Source organism: Harpia harpyja, chromosome 6, assembly GCF_026419915.1.
Source record: "Harpia harpyja isolate bHarHar1 chromosome 6, bHarHar1 primary haplotype, whole genome shotgun sequence".
Lineage (NCBI taxonomy): Eukaryota > Metazoa > Chordata > Aves > Accipitriformes > Accipitridae > Harpia > Harpia harpyja.
The window spans coordinates 8,652,522-8,671,152 of NC_068945.1; the positions used below are offsets into that span (position 1 = coordinate 8,652,522).

The 18,631-nt window shown below is 43.1% G+C and overlaps 1 pseudogene; it reads right to left on the reverse strand.

Annotated features, from left to right (window-relative positions):
• Positions 1–1,860: 1,860 nt before the first annotated feature.
• Positions 1,861–16,178, reverse strand: LOC128143043 (TRPM8 channel-associated factor 2-like; annotated as a pseudogene).
• Positions 16,179–18,631: the final 2,453 nt, after the last annotated feature.

The window sequence follows — 18,631 nt, forward strand, 5'->3', positions numbered from 1 at the left end:
TGTCCATTGATGGCGTCATCAGCAAGAGATGGAAAGAAAATGACAGGCATTCGCGGGGAGGGAGAGAGAAGCAAGAGTGGGAAAGAAACAGTACTGCATTCTGTTTTCAGAAAACATGTGATAAAAATGTGTGTCCTGTGTGAGCTGGAATATTTCTGCTGGTGCAAGTATTAAAGAAGACATTCATTGTGTCCATGGATGGCATTAGGCAGGAGAAGGCAAGACTGGTGCAGGTACCAACATCTAGCTCATAGCATCCCATGAAAGAGGAGTGGTGGTGCAGGGTTTATCACAGTTAACAGTGTATTCACCCTCTTAAAAAATCCTTCATGCCTTGGAGAGCACTGCCACATGCTAGCTTACCTTCCTTCTCCCTTGCTCAGAGGAGTGAGACCAAAACCTCTGGGAGATCACAGCAGTTAGTGCTGACATCAGTTAGGCAGTGGACATGTAAAGCAGTCAGTGTTCATGATTCTTCTGGTTAGGCTTATTAATTACATCTGTACGCTGTGCATGCTGCTTTCTTTATGTTTAGTTCTGACAGCTGATTTTTCTTTACAGGATACAACTTGGGTCCAACTTGGGAGCAAGGTGAGAGGTGTAGGATCCCACGAGAATTGCTGAGCTCTGTAGTTACTTTCTCAGCACCTGTACAGATCAGGTGGGAGCCCATTCTATTGCAGTTCTTGTTCCTATTGCTGGAACATTGTATCAGACAATACGCAGGACTAGCTGATTTGAAGACCTCCCCAGCTCTTTTGCTGAAGAATCTGCTCAGCTATGGCCCAGGAGATCTGGAGGAGTCGCAGAGAGCCTCTGACTCTGCTATTGCTGTCCCCTGTGGGGTGTGTCAGTGGCCTTAACAGCAAGATCAAGAATTCTGTAACATTCACTAAAAAAAGAAACCATAGCCACAAGACAAGCAACTGCTCGGCTCAGGATCTCAAAATGCACCATAAAAATTGGCTTGTTCTATATTCCATGTTTTAACATAGGGGAAATTCAGGTGTAGCATTTAAGAATGGGCCATTGATCTGATTATTTATTAAATAGGCCATTGTAAACACACTCCAGTGCTGCTTTCCTGTCAATACATTCAATCCATGAGGTGAGGCGCCTGTTGCCTTAGATCCTTAGGCAGAGCAAGTTGCCAGAATTTTACATTCACTAGATGTCTGCAGATTTATTCTAGCTGAGGATCAAGGTGGTAACTTCGCAGCCTGGACACCATTTTGCTTCTGACATGAGCTAAAGCAGCAGTTTCTCACTACACATCTACCAGCTCTGAAAGCAGAGTATGAAAGCAACCCCTTTCAAAACATTAAACAAAGATCAAGGCCTTTCCTGTGGTGTCCATCAAGGTTTTCCTTTGAATGATCATTCTCATTTCTCATTGCTGTAGCCGCAATTTCACCTGAGTTCTTCCATTTATTTCTAGCTTTATTATCTCCTAACATGTCTCTATTTTTAAAGTGACTTTTTTCTCCTGTTCCTACTCTTCTTCTAATGATCTTAATTAACAAACTTGCATGTCTGGAACAGAGAACCTTTTAGAGACAAGGAAACAGAGGAAGAAAAAAATGGGAAGTGGTTGCTTTGCTTCATAGATATTAAGACCGCAGATATTTTCCCTTCTGTGGTTAAATTTACTCCTGTTAGGAAAGGAAGTAGTGGGACCCTAACACACAAAGGCAGACTTGGGAGGGAGCTAAGGATGTACTGTTCTATCACCCGTACAACGTAGAGCTGCTTCTCAGATTCATTATAACACCATACCATTCGGACACCATTTAAAACTGTTGCAGGGCACTGGTTTTATCACAGAAGATCACATTTTCATTTTTGTGAGCAAAAACTTGCTTAGGAGATACATTGCTTCATTGGATCGTCTGACCAACTGGGGAATGAAACAGCCAGCTGCTGGGAAAGGCTCTCCTTGATTGGCCATCCCCAGGCATTAAAGAAAGGAGTCAAATTCTTCTTCACCAGATGAGAAAAGGTTTCTGCCCACAGGTTCATTTTTGCATCGTTAGCATCTGGGAGCTTAGACTTATTTTGGTATTCAGAGAAGATTTCAATGAAGGCTTCCCATCCAAAGGTCTCGTGCAGGTATGAATCATAAGAAAAGAGAATCAGCACAAAATATATTTATGGAAGTTTAGAATTACTCTACCTGCATTCTTTACAAAATCTTTTACTAAATTCTGTTAGTGATCTTTTTATAGGGTATTTTTCTTTCTTTTTTATAAGTGTAGCTACCTGACAAATTCTAAATGCCTGCTGAAGAACCAGAGTAGCCCTTTAACACCATCAGACTATTCAACAAGCCTATAGTTCTAATATTCACACAAAACCAAAACCCAAGTATTTATAAAAGTGCTTTTCATCCTGAAGGGCATGGCTGTGCTTGGAGGCTTGATTGCTATTTTTTTTTTTTTTACAGTTGTTACAATTGTTTGAAACAAGATTGATACAAATATTAACCCTCCTCTGCATGCTTATAAGTATGCATATGTATAATATGTCTGCATACTTATAATACATAAGACTCTCTCAGCACAAAATACAGGCTCCCTGCTTGGTGACTCTGCGCTTGATGTTTGTACTGTCAGTTAATCCTGGGTGCTACTGAATGAAGTAGTGCACCAACAAAACTGAAAGACCAGCTTAAATTTAAAAAAGAAAAAAAAAGGAAAGAAAGAAAATAGAAAAAGAAACAATTATCAATGATCAGAAATCATCTTTGGTAATGCCCAAAGGCTGAGGTTTACCATTACATCCCAAACCAGTACATTGGTCTCTTCTGTCAGGTGTCTGGAGATAGGACAAGAGGAAATGGCCTCAAGTTGAGGCAAGGGAGATTTAGGTTAGATATTAGGAAAAATTTTTTTACTGAGAGGGTTGTCAAACATTGGAATGGGCTGCCCAGGGAAGTGGTTGAGTCACCATCCCTGGAGGTATTAAAAAAGCGAGTGGACAGGGTATTCCAGGGCATGGTTTAGGGGGCATGGTTAATGGTTGGACTTGATGATCTTGAAGGTCTTTTCCAACTGAAATGATTCTATGATTCTATGATTCTATGATTCCACAGACCAATGACCTTTGCACTGTGCTGACATCACAAATGACTCAAACAAGCACATTTTTTGAAGACTGCTTCAAAAACTTTTCCTTGCAGCCCTGGGTGTCCTGTTGAAGCATGCTACTCAGAGAGAGATCAGGACTGACTCATTTTGGTTTGTGGAATCCTATGAGCTAGCACACTGTCGTGGTTTAACCCCATCCAGCAACTAAGCACCACATAGCCGCTCGCTCACTCCCCACCCCCAGTGGGATGGGGGAAAGAATTGGGGAGAAAAAAAGTAAAACTCATGGGTTGAGATAAGAACAGTTTAATAGAACAGAAAGGAAGAAAATAATAATGATAATAATAACAGTAATAAAATGACAATAATAATAATAAAATAATTGGAATATACAAAACAAGTGATGCACATTGCAATTGCTTAACACTCACCGACCGATGCCCAGTTAGTTCCTGAGCAGCGATCCCTCCCCGGCCAACTCCCCCCAGTTTATATACTAGACATGATGTCACATGGTATGGAATACCCCCTTGGCCAGTTTGGGTCAGCTGTTCTGGCTGTGTCCCCTCCCAACTTCTTGTGCCCATCCAGCCTTCTTGCTGGCTGGGCATCAGAAGCTGAAAAATCCTTGACTTGGTATAAACACTCCTTAGCAACAACTGAAAACATCAGTGTGTTATCAACATTATTCTATACTAAATCCAAAACATAACACTATACCAGCTACTAGAAAGAAAATTAACTCTATCCCAGCTGCAAGCAGGACACACACAAAGACGCTGTTGGAGACTAATAGTCACCAGAGAGAGATAATCTGGGGTAGGGATCAAGTGGTTGCAGAAAGTGAGGAAAAGGAAAGAAACAGCCCTGGATTAAAATGATCAGTTTGTAAATCTGTTGCAAGCTTAATTTGCCTGCAGATAGGTCACCATGCAGTAAATACTTCCCAGTCCTTCAGCTGTGCACCGTTTTCAATATAATCTTGAATCCTCCTCTTTTTAAGTTTTAGTGCAAGTGTATTGTGGGCCTTATCTCTTGAGAACACAGTCTCATTCCTATAAACAGACCAGAGACTGTAGGTGGCTGTGGTGGTGTGAGGGGGGAAACTCCCATTCAGATTGCTGCTGATTGTGGCCCAGCTGATGAATGGCACCCCAAAGGCCATTGGCTTGGAGGGACTGCACATCTACCGTCTCTGTCACTGACTCCAAATGATGCGTGACTGGATAGCCAGCATGCATCCAACCTGCAGGAAAGGTAAACCACAAACAGTCTTGGCAGTCTGTCTGGGAAAGCTCATGGGATGGAACACCACAGTGAGAAAAATACAATTAATTCTCCTTACGTTAACTCATTCTTGGACTTGTTTTTCATGAGTGGATGCTGCTCATGATGTGCTTCCACCCCGTGTGCTGGAGCATCAAATATATCAACCACAAGCAAAAGTTTAATGTGCATATTTTATGCTGTTCTGCTCCTCGGCACTACCCAATGCAAAGAGCAAAAAAGGCCAAATGACTTTTGCCAGAGCTACAGACATTGCAGATGACCGTACTCCCAGCTACAGGAGTGGAGAGGAGGTGTGGAAATCTAATTTCTGTTGACACCGGTGTTTTCTTATTTTTAGATCTGGCAAGGAAGATGCTATTGCCAGGACAGTTTGTATCCTTGTATAGCCAAATAACTGTATGGTTTGTGTTGATGAAAATGACCCCAGTGCCCTCCCCAGCTCCCCTAGAAACTCTGTAATCTAAGTTCTGGCTCTGGAGGAAATACATGGGGGGAAAAAACCTCGTGATAAATAGCAGACACAAATAAAGTAGAAAAATGGATTATTTTTCCTGAAGTGTTCCCAAAGAAGCAGCCAATTTTCATCCTGAAGGCAGGGGACTAAAATGTTTCATTCTAGCTCAGCTCAGCCCTGGGCTATCAGTCCTGCCTGAGCTCTGTGGTAGCTGTGCCTGTCTCCAGCTCTGTCACAGCCGTGCCTGTATCTGGCCATGGACCCTGTTGACCCAGACCCTGATCCACGGTCTGAATTCCTCCCTTGATTTCAGACGTGCCTCATCACAGTGGGCCTGCGTGGTAATCACTGGGCTGTGTCTCACCCTGGTTACCATCACTGAGCCTGACCCTGACCCGCGGATTGACTTCCTTGCTTGACCTCAGACCTGCCTCATCGCTGCAGACTTGTTGAGCAATCTGGACTCTCAGCTGACCCTGCGGTTGTGCCAGGTCCGCCCTGCTTGCCTCACTCAGGTGTTGTGGCATGGCCCCAGCTGGCGAGGCACCTCTCCTGCTGCCTCTGTTACTGCAGCTGGCTCCTGGCTCCCTGTCCCTCGGGGAGCAGCCGGCCTCCACTGTGCCCTGACAATGTCTATTGTACCAGAAAGCAAAACGTGAACTGGTTGGGTTTTTTGGGTTGGTTTTTTTTTTGTTTGTTTGTTGTGGTTTAACCCCAGCTAGTAACTAAGCACCACACAGCCGCTCACTCACTTCCCCCCCACCCAGTGGGATGGGGGAGAAAACCAGAAAAAAAAAGTAAAACTCACGGGTTGAGATAAGAACAGTTTAATAGAACAGAAAGGAAGAAAATAATAATGGTAATAATAATAAAATGACAATAATAATAGTAAAAGAATTAGAATATACAAAACAAGTGATGCGCAATGCAGTTGCTCACCAGTCGCCAACTGATGCCCAGTTAGTTCCTGAGCAGTGACCCCTTCCAGCCCCACTCCCCCCACTTTATATACTGGGCATGATGACACATGGTATGGAATATCCCTTTGGCCAGTTTGGGTCAGCTGCCCTGGCTGTGTCCCCTCCCAACTTCTTGTGCCCCTCCAGCCTTCTTGCTGGCTGGGCATCAGAAGCTGAAAAATCCTTGACTTGGTATAAACACTCCTTAGCAACAACTGAAAACATCAGTGTGTTATCAACATTCTTCTCATACTGAACCCAAACCATAACACTATACCAGCTACTAGAAAGAAAACTAACTTTCTCCCAGCCAGAACCAGGACATTTGTGAAGGCAGATTGTCAGTGTTTTTAGTAAAGCAGCTCTTTACTATTGAAAAATATTCCATAGTTCACTTCAGCTTTGGATAGAACTTGCTGCTAATGGCCACAGTTACTACTTCACCATAATTGTCATCACTTTGGTTCCAGTTTTGCTGTTTCTCATGCTGTTTGTAAAAATCTTTTTTTCAGAAAAGACAAACAGACTTAACATACTACTTAATATCTCCCATGAGTGTCTCAGTATTGCTGACTACCATAACCAGTTTTAAAAATCACATTTCAGTAGCTTCTCATAGGAATTTACTATCTTTAGGTTTTTTTCTTTCAGTGCCAATTCAATAGGCTCAATGGACCCTTCACTGGTTTCTTACAGCTCCAGAATAGTGCAGGAAGGATACAGAGCCATCCACATCTCTGAAAATGTGCTACTCTCCACTTATTTCAGCAGGCATGATAGAAGCTGGAAGAGTTTTATATGTTGGGTTCTACCAGTGTGGCCTCTGGTGGACATAGCTGTCTATCACATGGTGAGTATCAGTTAGAGGGCTGGAATACATTAAGAGAAGGAGCCACATAAATCAATAATCCAGAAATCTTTGTTTCTGAATGCAGCTTCACTCAGAGAATGGCAGCTACCTAAACAACAAGTGTTTCTCAGGGCAGCTTCTCAGTCAGTGCAAACTCATTCGAAAGATCTTATTCACAGCAGCTATGAATTAAGTCTGCGTGTGTTCAGAGTCATGCTGGTTTTTAACACTCCTATTTCTCTACAGCTCAAGGAAAGGGAGAGCTAGTGGCTTAAAGTTCACCTCCATCTGTAGACATCCAAGGATTTTAAACTCTGGCATTTGGAAGTCAGTTCTTCCTCTGCATCACTAAAACTACTGCAGAACAGCCGCTTGTGTCAGCACAAAATCTCCTGATTGGCCTGGGTGATATGCAGGCCATGGTTTGCTGGCTAGGCTTATGGAGTCAATTCAGCTAAAACAAAGCAGGGAAAGGGATGGACTCTGCTCTCTGACATGCACTGCCAGATGAACTGCTTGCTCATCCTTTATACCTGTACAAAACTATTCATGACAATTATGTTACCTTTGTGTCCCGAGTCTGAAATTTCAAATAGAGCTGTCATTAATGGTAAGAACGAATGAGAAAAATATAATACTCCCATGTTTCCTGTTGAGATTGAGGTGTTAGCAGTTACAAAAATTAGCAACTGGCATGTAATCTAAACACAGGTGTTGCAGAGTCACTGACAGATTACAACTTCATTGTTAAATTCAGAGCCATATTTGGCCAGATGTAATGATTGATTACTCCAATAAAATCCTTCTTATGTGAGGATATGCTTGGAGGAGCATATGCAGCATGGAAACATAGCACCTATTCATCATGGAATCATGGAATGGCTTGGGTTGGAAGGGACCTTTAAAGGTCATCTAGTCCAGTCTCCCTGCAATGAGCAGAGACATCTTCAACTAGACCAGGTTGTTCAGAGCCCCATCCAACCTGACCTTGAATGTTTCCATGGATGGGATATCTGCAGCCTCTCTGGGCAACCTGTTCCAGTGTTTCAACACCCTCATCATAAAAAATTTCTTCCTTATATCTGGTCTGAGCCTACCCTCCTTTACTATAAAACCATTACCCCTTGTCCTATCACTACAGGCCCTACTAAAAAGTCTCTCCCCATCGTTCTTATAGTATCGAAAGGGAGCTTTAAGTATTGAAAGGGAGCTTATTATTTATTTTCATTAGTGATTATAATTAACTGGTTATTAGTAACTGAAGTGCAAGTTGTTTACACTCGAGCCAGCCTCTCTTGAGTTAGTCCTACTTGACTGATAGCAGCTACACCACATGAGTTAAGCTGCTAGAGCTGTGGATCATTGACAGAGTGGTGGCCTGGGCAGCTGATGAACTTAATCAATTCAAGTGGTCGAAAACACCTCTAGTGTTGCAATCAAGTAGAGCTGAAAGCACCCACCAATCCTACTGAGAAAAGTCTAATACTTGAACAAAGATTAATTGCAAATAATGGTGAGATTTGGCCTTTAGGAGCCTCCTTGCCACCCACAACAGGCTTCAGTTCCACTGGCCTACTGAATTGTCTTTAAGCAGCATGTTTCTTAAATGACAGCTAAATGCTGCTTACAACAAAATTTTCCCCCTACCACTGCCCTCACTTCCCCACTGATGTAAGTGATCCCATGCCTGCTAACATCAGGGTCTTACTACATAGTAGGCTGCCTGTGTGTCTGTTACATACCTTAATTTAAGTCTCAAGATCTCATTTGTCCTGCCCAAAACAGCTACCTCTGTTTCCCTTCTTTCTGTTGCAATTAGCATAAACTCACTCCCACAGTAATAAGAGTAACGTGACAGAGTACATACATCATTTGCTGGCCAGCCTGTCTCCCTCCACTGTGTTTTACCCTGGGATAGCCTCAGATTTAGCAGCAGAATATGTTACTTCTGTGTACAAGCTCTTGACATTCACAGGAGATTCCTACTCTCATGAGCCGTCTCCTTGAATTTGGTGGGATTAACCTGCTGATTTGAGGAACTGCATTATCTTGTGATAATGTTACTGCCTTGGGTAGTTCCCTTACAAATACCCATCACAGATAAAGACAAAATGTTCTGGTTATTATACTTGCCATGAAATATCTGGACATCTGCCACCATCCTCTCTGGCCTTGGAAAAGTTGCTGGGATGGTTGCTAGTCTGGCTGTTGCATTCATCATCTTGTTCCAGATGGAAGGCAGACTCTCTGGGTTGTCCGTGTGGTGTACATCAGCAGCTGGTACTGTCAGGATGATGTTCTCTGTGGCCAGCTCAGCTCAGGGGACCGGGTACTGACAGATGGTTGACTGCCAGGCAGAGATGTCAGTTTTCCCTAATTCAGCATTCAGGTGAAAAAAGGTAGCCAATTTAAAAAGAAGTTTTAAGTGTGAAGAGAGAGGAGAATCACCGTCGCTAAAACCCTCTGCATAGCCTCAGAAACACTAAATTGATCTAGATGTAACTGGGTTTTACTGAATCAAGGGGAGAGCCTGAGAATCTTGCAAGGGGTCCAGTCATCTTTGGGGACCCCATGTCTACCGTCACTTCAAGGGGTTGATGATATTCACTTTTTAGTATCAAGACACTTTAAAGGTCTCAGACATGCTTATACTGGGAATATGGACAGAGGTGAATTCCTAAATGAAAGTCCTATCAATATACTTTCTGCACTGAGAAATACAAAGCTTTACACCAAGGCTTTCTTGGGGCATTACTTATTCTGAGGTCTTCTCCATACATGACCACAAAAAACAAGAAAAATATAGGCAAGCCATCAATACAGAAATATTTCTTGACTCTCCTGCCTATAGTTAGGTTTTGGGACCATTTACCAAGCCTGAAGAATGGAGCCTCCACAGCCTCTTTAATTGTGACTGATATTTGGCCTAATGTGCTCTCCTTTGGCACTATGATATATACGAGGCCACCCCACAGACTAGAGACTTCCATGGTGTTTTTTTCAACTTTGAACTTCTTTACCACCTAGGGAGGCTGCTTCAGCTCCCCAGCATAGCTGAGGTCATCAGTGTGACAGCCGATCTGCACGTGGTTGGGAAACACGGTCACCGAAATGCACTGCAACTCGGGCAGGCTCGGGTAGCTCCACTCCAAACTCAGTGTGTTCTGTAGCTACCATAGGCAACAAGACACTCTTGTCTCAGCAGGGAAAAGCAACAGTATGCTGCTATACGGACATTATTCTTCACCTCGGCACAGATCAATCAGATGAAAGTAGCATGAAAGAACTCAAGGGCAGACTTAAGCCCCACGAAGGAGAAAATTGAAATGCTGGATCAGTTGCCAAAGAGAAGTAGAATTCTCTTTCTACAGCTCTGTTTGAAAGGAGGGATGTCACTGGTTTTGAAGGAATTTCAAAGTTGGTTGGCCCCAGTTTTAGCACCCTTACCTCCCATCACAGCTACCATAGCTGTGCTGCTATAAATGGATAGCATCAAGGTGAAAAGCAGAGCATGAGCAGAGCTTACCCTGATATGAAACAAGTGAGGAGAAAGGACGCTGGGGAAGGGGATAATGTCCCCATTTAGAATAATTCATAATCAGTTTTCCACACACTCTCTGAAACACTGTAATGCCCACATGGGCCAGCCATCAGTGACTGAAGACATGGGAATCCTTGGTTCCCAGACTAGTTCTGCCCAATTCTGTCCAAAGCTTGTCCTATTGCCCCTTTCAAAAGAAAAAAGCAATGCACCCTGCTATGGGATAATACTGTTCGGATAACTACCTCTACTGTAGCATTTATCGCTTTTCACTTACAATTACATAGAGGTTGGTTTCAGAGTCAAGATATAAACGCCACAAAAATATATTTTACAGTGTGGGTGTTCATTTGTCCGGATGACAAAGATAATAAAACTTGAAATAAAACAGCCTGGAGGCCTTGAAATGAGGCAGGATGATAGCAGAAGACAGCAAGGTAGGGAAAGTAAGGTATTTTTATAGTGGGCAGAAATATCTGGTAGTCTCCTTCACATAGACAACATTCAACCTTATTATTTCTCATCCTATTCACTGTCAATACAGGGACATGGATTATTCCTTTACTCTTGAAAGCAACAATATAGGTGCTTGTCTTGTTTGACCTCTGCTTTCTCTAGGGGAATGGAGAAGGGCACAGGGGAGGTATGAGACCAACATGAGATGGCCAAGTATGGAGCAGATAAAAATTAGAGGTGTGTGCATTACAGCTGCATAGGGCAGTCATTTTTCAGGACAGAAGTGAGAGAGTATAACTTGAGAAATATAGAAAGAGGTTTATGATAGAAGAAACTTGGGGAGAAATTGTTTGTGATTCAAGTCTCCGTGAGGTCAAGACAAACTTCAAAGAAATGAGAATGGAAGCAAGGAAAGTTCTTCTGACTGTAATGAGAAACAAAGGCAAATGTTCACCTTCAGGTTAGCTGCAACAGCAGAAGCATGAAAATGCAGAGTGGCTATTCTTCTGGGAGGAAGATAAAGCCCAGTGCTTCTCCATGCTTCTGGACCTTAGAAAGAACCACAGGCATTATCAAGATAGAAACACATCATATGATAGTCTTCAAGTTACAGATAAAGTTTAACAGCAGCTTCAATTCTAATTCCAATAAATTAGTTTTCTGAAGCTTTCACCCTTGTGCTGAATCCTTCCACATCTGACCGACAGCTAAAGCTGAACCTTTTTTGAGAAGTTTGAATTCTTAATGATTTATGAGGGAATTGAGAAAATGCAAGGAAATTTCAAACCATACTATCAAGGTGACCCTGCCCCACCTTCATGTCATAAAAGTTAGTTTGGTTTGATAAACTTGCTATCAAGGTGACCTTTCTGGTAAAATTTTATTTAAAAAAACCAACAAACCAAACATTGGAAGTGAAGCTTGTTTCTGAAAACAATGCAGCACAATCTTTAAAACTTGTGATTTTTATATGTCCAGCTAGATACACTCCATAACAGCGTGGGATTTTTTCTTTCCAGAGGAGCTCTCCTCAAGCAAGACAAAATGCACAGCTCCATGCAATGACATCTTCAGGTGAAATGTCATTGCACCTGAATTTGACAAAGAGCAGTAGTGGTGCTTCCCATCGACCAACAAGTTAAATCGCTTCCTCTGGAAGCATTTATGGGCCATGTGCCTGGACAGCTCCCCTATTGCATAACCAAAGATTCATTCATCATCTGACCAAAATTGTACCCAACAGAAGATCAAATGATCAATATGCCAGCATCCATCATAAGACCGAGGTATTTCTGATTACATGGTGAGCATGCAATCCCAGCAGAAAGCTGGGGCAGGAAGGAAGCAGAGAGATTTAGGCTATTATATTTATAGATTACTTGGTCAGCCTGATTCCATTCCACAGTTTCGGTGCTGCTGAGGAAGGAAATAGCAAAATATCCTCTACCTTCATTTATTCCATTGATCTGAGCAGTCACAGTTGGGGATGTAGTCATTTCTGGAAGATTTTGGTTGGGAGAACATATTTGTTTTTGTACACCAGGGAAGTTGTCATAGAGCTTTGCATCTGTGTTGATTAAAACCATTTCCTCAAAGCTGCCTTTGACTGGGCTGTCAGCACTGACATCAGGAACCCCCTGGGAAAGCAATAGCTTAGCCATCTCCTTCTGAACAGAGCAGATAGCTAGGGAGGTCTGAGCTGGAATCCTCAGGAACACCGTTGAGTCCTGTGCTAATTTCTCGAGCCAGGAGGAATACGGTGGCTTTAGAGCTGTTTTTTTCTTGAGGTTTTGCTGAAATTGGAAGAGTGCCTTGCGAAAGTGATAGTGTGAGAAAACCTTGTTAGGATGTAAGACTGGCTGACAATGGTAGTATGTTATCTCCTAAGATACCAGCTCCAAACTTTTGCAGTATTTTGTTCCCAGGGAACCCAGCAATGGCATTGTCATCAGCATTCCCCGCAGCCCAGGACCATGCCTGTCCTCCAGCCAGCAGACCACCACCCCTTGAAACAAACCCATGAATCTTCTCCACCTCCTCATCACTGTAGGCTTTGTAGCAGTACACACTCAGGTTTTCCTTAAGATGTTAGCTTGCAGGGCTTGCTCCTGGCTTAGGAGAGTGAAAAAGTCCTGCAGATCACCAGCAATACCAACTTGTCCTCCCTTCCCAGCATCAAGCCAACCAATGGCATTGAGGATAAAGGTTTTCATTGCTGATGCTTGGAAAAACTTTTCATGAGCAAGTACCACAACGCAGCCCCTGCCATAGTGTGCAGCTGCAAGGAATGCCTGGTGGGAGTCATTCATAGCAATGGGAAATGCTAATGCACCATGGATGAGTAGATGGGAGGGGACACTGCCATCTTCTGTCTTGAATTCAGTCATTCCTTTCAAAAGAACTTCTAAATTTTTTTTTGCATCCAATCCATGTCTGGAAAACCAAAAGAAATCCTTGTCATCCAGCTTGATTTATAAATGCTGAAAGCTGTACTTATCTTTGCCCTGTTAGTAGTGATACAGTCATGACTTCCTATCAACACTCCTTGTTTCAAGAAGTTATCAAGGCAAATATATTAATCTCTATCAAAAGAGACCTGAAAGTTAACCCAACAGATATCACTGAAGTGGCAGCAATGTTAAAATTACAGGGATCACCAGCTTTCCTTAAGGATGGTATAAATTGAATTCCAGGCAAGAATGGTGTTGTGTGCTTGTGACTCGTGGTAGATTTTTCTGCAACGGGCTAAGATGTTATGACCCACAGAGGGTGGCTCTACCCTTCACAAGAAGAAGTTATTGTCCTCAGGGCACAGAATCCATAAGAGATCAGGCAAGCACTTCCTAATCCTTTTCAGTGCAAAGGCAAACATGTACCTCAAAACATTCTCGGCAATGGCTTCAACTAATCCAATTGATTTTGCTTTAGGGAAGTCTAGGGGCTCTGACACTCTTTCTTCTAACAGTTCAGCTTTAAGGTGGCGACCTCCAGTCACAGAGCAAATGGAAAGCAGGTAATAAAATGTTAAAACTGTGACAGTTGTTTGCAAAGTTGCACAGTTACCTGCTCTCTTGCTTGTCCCTTTAGCACAGGCTTCAGTTTAAACTTTAGCCTCTGTTGCCTGCCTGCCTCTCCATCCTGGGATATAAGGATAATTTTTTCCATCATAATGGTGGTTAAACACCGAACAGGTGCCAAGACAGGTTGTGGAATCTCTGTCCTTGGAGATATTCAGGACTTGACTAGACAAAGCACTGAGCAACCTGCTTTAGGTGGCCCTGCTTTGAGCAGACATTGGAGCAACTGACCTCCAGAGGTCCCTTCCAACCCCAACTATTCCACGGTTCAGATTTCCATAAGCATGTTCCAGATGTACTGGCAGTGCAGCACACCTGAAAAATTACTGTGAAGACAATGGCTTATTGCCTTAGCAGAGCTGCCTCCTGAGCATGGCCAGAGCTGAGTCTTGTTACCACAACACGATCTACTATCCTTGTCTGAACATAGCTCTGAGGCAGAGATGAAGCTGTAATAGATTCTTCCTTATGTAGCAGTATAAGGTCCAGTTATAGAGCTTCAAAGCCCACCTTGTGAGAAATTCCCTGAAGAATTACCACCACTTCCAGGGACCTGTGACCCCGTGGGGCTGTGCCCGGTGCACGAGGGCACTGCCGGTGCTGCCGTCACCCTCCGCTCCAAGCTCGCCTTCTCTGGGGAGCAGCCGCCCCCTCACACGGAGAAGCCAAAGCCTGGCCGTGCCACTGAGCCCCCCGGCCTCCTCCCTCTCCTCAGCGCGCGACTGCCCGGCACACAGCGTGGGGCAGGCTGTACTTCATCCAAGGGCCTTACTCTCAGAAGACAGTGATTTTCGTCCTGATCTAGCCGTGGCTAAATCATTTCATCGTTTAAACCTCTTTCATTTGCTTACCCAGACTGTGGCCTGTGGGGAAAGGCACCGTTTGTTTCTGCGTGTTTGCACAGTGCCTGGCACAACAAGGCTTTCACCCTCGCAGGGCCCTGATGGCTTAAAAAGAATAATTACGGTCAACGGCTGTCAAATCCTAGGCTGAACCTCTTTGGTTTGGTAAATGCTTTTGCTTTCTTGACTATTCGGTCAGGTGGCTTTCGTGAACACTGAAATATCTGTTACTATTTTTTATTAAGGTCAAGGTAACCTTTTTTGTATTTTCTGTGTACAACTGAGGCCCTGCATGAACTGTCAAACCAAAGATAACATGAATCCCATCAAACCAGATCTGTTAATTCCTCACTGAGGTCACCCGCTTCTTAAGGTTTTTTCCTTTCCTCTGTTTGCTGTGGTCAAACTACAGATGCTGTTCTCGGAGCAGGGACAGGCAAAACCAGGCCACTAAGGGCAGAGCAGCTTTACACCCACATGCAGTTTAGTGCATGCTGGATGAGAAAGGCCCTACCTCAATAATGTAAACAGACGTGGAATTAGCAGTGTCTTTGGCACTGAAGTTGGACAAGCTATTCAGAATAAAAGGATTAGAGAAAAAGGGCATGGTAGAGACCATAAATATCAGAGGTGGCTTGCTGTGGAGACTCTTATCTCCCTCTCCATCCCCAGCGCTGCCTCTCAGAAAAGCTCACTCTCTGTCATATGCAACAAGGAAGCCTGTGAGGGTGCGAGACGGTACCACACACCAACCACGTGGCCATCGCTGGACTTGGATTTACAGGCACAGCCGTGTGCTTCAGCTGGGAGACACCGGTAGGAGGATGCTTCAGTTGGAATTTGCTCTGACATCCAAAATCATCTGTTATAGTTTAAGCCACCAGTCACCAGGTCTTTTATACTATATAGATGGCATTGTCCCTTGCTACAGGGGTCAAGCATTTCCTCTCAGACCACAGAGGTTTGGTAGGTGCCTGACTTACCCATGTCCCTTCCACGGCCCAATGACAGCCGTGTCCCTTCCCTCTGAAGCTGCTGCTATTTGACCCATCCTTGAACCTCTCCTGTCTGTGAGCATTCTGGGACATCTCAAAGCACAGCCAGAAATACACATCTCCATTGACAGAGGTCTCCGAGTTTCTTCTTCTCTTCCACAACATTAACATAAATGAAATTATTCTTCTGTATTTCTACACTGTTCCTCCACTGAGCAGTTTAATCCATCATGGAGCTCATGACCCTGTTACTTGTTTTTGAGGTACTGTGAGAATTTCAGGGAGCTCTGTTTCGAAAACACATTTGTTGGGTGTGTGGAAAAATGCTTCCTTATGAGGTAGCTTAAAGTTAATCCCTTGGCTATGGTTAAGTTTTTGTGCGATAATTTCCTCTGTTTTGCAGTCACATATGTACATTTCAAACCATGGGACATTCAAATACACTATTTAATCCACACTTGTCATAGGATTGCTTTTGGACTGGTCTAATCCTAGGAGCTGGATCCCAGTTTAGATGTCGTATGTCCCACACGTACCTTTTACATTCTGCAGAAGCAGCAGCAGCAGCTTCTGGCTGATTCTGTGCCTGGCCTTGTATTTTCCCATTTAAGAAATGGCAGTAGGCCATGCACCCCTGCCCTGTAGGTTGCAGGTAAGTTTTTCAACCCATTAGCATGAGCTGGATCATATTGAGTTTTGCCTGGGTTTATTCGCAGACAATTTGGTGAGGCCATATCCCTAACCAATACCAAACACTGTGCACCTGCCAAGTCCTCTTGGTGATATCCAACACCGCTTGCTATACATCTTGGTCATCCTGTTTATCTTTGGGCCCTCTGCTGCTTATGGGTCATCTCAACCACATGTCAGCTTCCTATATGAAGGCTGGAGCATAGCCATAATCTGTCTACATCAGTGCACACATCAGTTCCGCACCTAAGCTCACAGACGTGCACTCTGTGCTCCTGATGATGGATCACAGAGTTGCCAAACTTTGTATTTCAGTTTCATCTTGTGCAGAGGTTCTTGACTTCACTGATTTAGGGGAGAAGTGTGATGTATCCAGTCCCATTGAATTCAACGCCCCAAGCAACTCCCAAAGAAATGATCAAGGTCGTCAGTGTATTGAGCTCAAAGTCAGTGACGCTGAACCTCCTTAGGACCTGGAGGAAGAAATAGGTCCAAAGACCCAAGTAGCTGATGTACATGTTAGCCACATCAAGGAACCACATAATGGGAGAGTCCCAACCTGATGTTCTATCAACTTTTTACCTCCTGGGCTCTTATTCCACCACCTCCTTTAACCCCAAATAGTGGCCATGCTGGACAAAGACAAGGCTTCTGATTTGGAAGCGCTTGTGCTCTCAGCCAGCCACCAATATTATTTTGCATTTTTCCCTTACCAAGGGCCTTTCAGTATAATTAATTACCAGCTTTCTTCCTATTCCATCCAGGCACAGAACCCATCTAAATTATTGGCAATGCAGAAGTTAATCCAGTGTCACACAGTGGGGACAGTTTTTACTGTAGAGGCAAATGCAGAAAGTAATGGCTATTGATTAATTTATGTAGTCCAGGGTTTCAGTAATGTCCCCTTCTTTTACCCCTTTTCCAGGTAGGTCCAAAAAGGGAACATAGGCAAATATTGCATACAAGAAAGGTAATATCAGATACTTAAGAATGCAATTCATTTAATCCATTGCTGAAAAGAAGTCTCATCTAAGTAGTGGATTTTTGGATTACAGTTTCATGAAAGCCCAGAGATTTTAAGCAATGTGAACTATCAAAAGGTATGTCACGTCACCCAAGCTGTACTGTACTGTTTCTTTTTCAAAAAAGAACAGAGGGCATCTACCAGAATTAAGTCTCTATACTCTGCAAAATGCTGTTTATTTTGGAGGGCACGGTACTCAGATGCTCACTGTTATGAAAGGCAACTTAAGCCTAAAACCAATGCTCTAATTTGGTATGATGATTACAGGGTAAGGCAGCTCCCTCAGAACAGCCTAAACATCTGCAGTCCTGTGGCCATTCTGTGATGAACTCTTGTCAGTGTGCATGTTTCTATCTTGCTCTGCACAGGCTTTAGCCAGGCTACTGCTTGCACTTAACTCCTACAGAGCTCTGTGCTATGGCAACTACTCATGAGGAGCCTCCAACTCAGGACAGTTTAAAGATGCCTTTGGTTTGCATAAGCTGCAGTTCTACCAGTAGATCTAGACATAACCTGTACCACAGAGCCAGCGCCTTTGCCACAGCCTGCATAGCCAATGTAGTGCTTTGCCTCTGAAACGCTGTCACGAGGGACTTTTTCTTCAGCGCGTCAGCAATCAGAACAGTTTCTTCTCAGTTGTATGATTTTTTTCCTGAAATCACAGTCATAATGAAGTTCCCTCTTTGAAGGTCCTACATCTGCATGGTTGAATCTGGATTATCATGGTGGAGAACAAGGAATAATTCATGAAAATAACCCAGACCTATACATTTCCCTACAGGGTGTTGAATGCTAAGTATGCCTGATCTGAAAACATCCACAGATCTTGAATTAAGTCATGGTATACTTTATGGAAAGAAGTCACCAATATCTTAATAATGAAAGATAATAGTTTATATTTCAGTGGCTATTTCCTATCAAATAGAGTACACGTCTACACACATAGTAAAATCCCTGGCTCTTACACACGTTATACTTCATGATGAAGTCACTTATTTTCACTTCTCTCTGTTATCAACTTACTAAAACAATTTCATGTTTCATACCAAGGCAGACAAATCTAAAGTAGAATAATGACCGCATATGTTTATAACTGAACAATATCAAATTGGGAAATTGTACACATATATATGTAACAAATTCATTTCTAATTACATTCTTACTTGGTTGTCTTTATACAACTAGATACATTCAAAAATGTGTAAGAATGCTAAAACAATGTTATTATTTCAGTTGCAAAAAGTAAGACCACCAGATTTAAGGGTGCCATTCCACTTTAATACTGCCTGATTGCCCATCTCTGCTATACACTGAATGAGTTTTATCTTGGGAGGAAAAAGCATCTTAGATAACACAATTCAAAACTA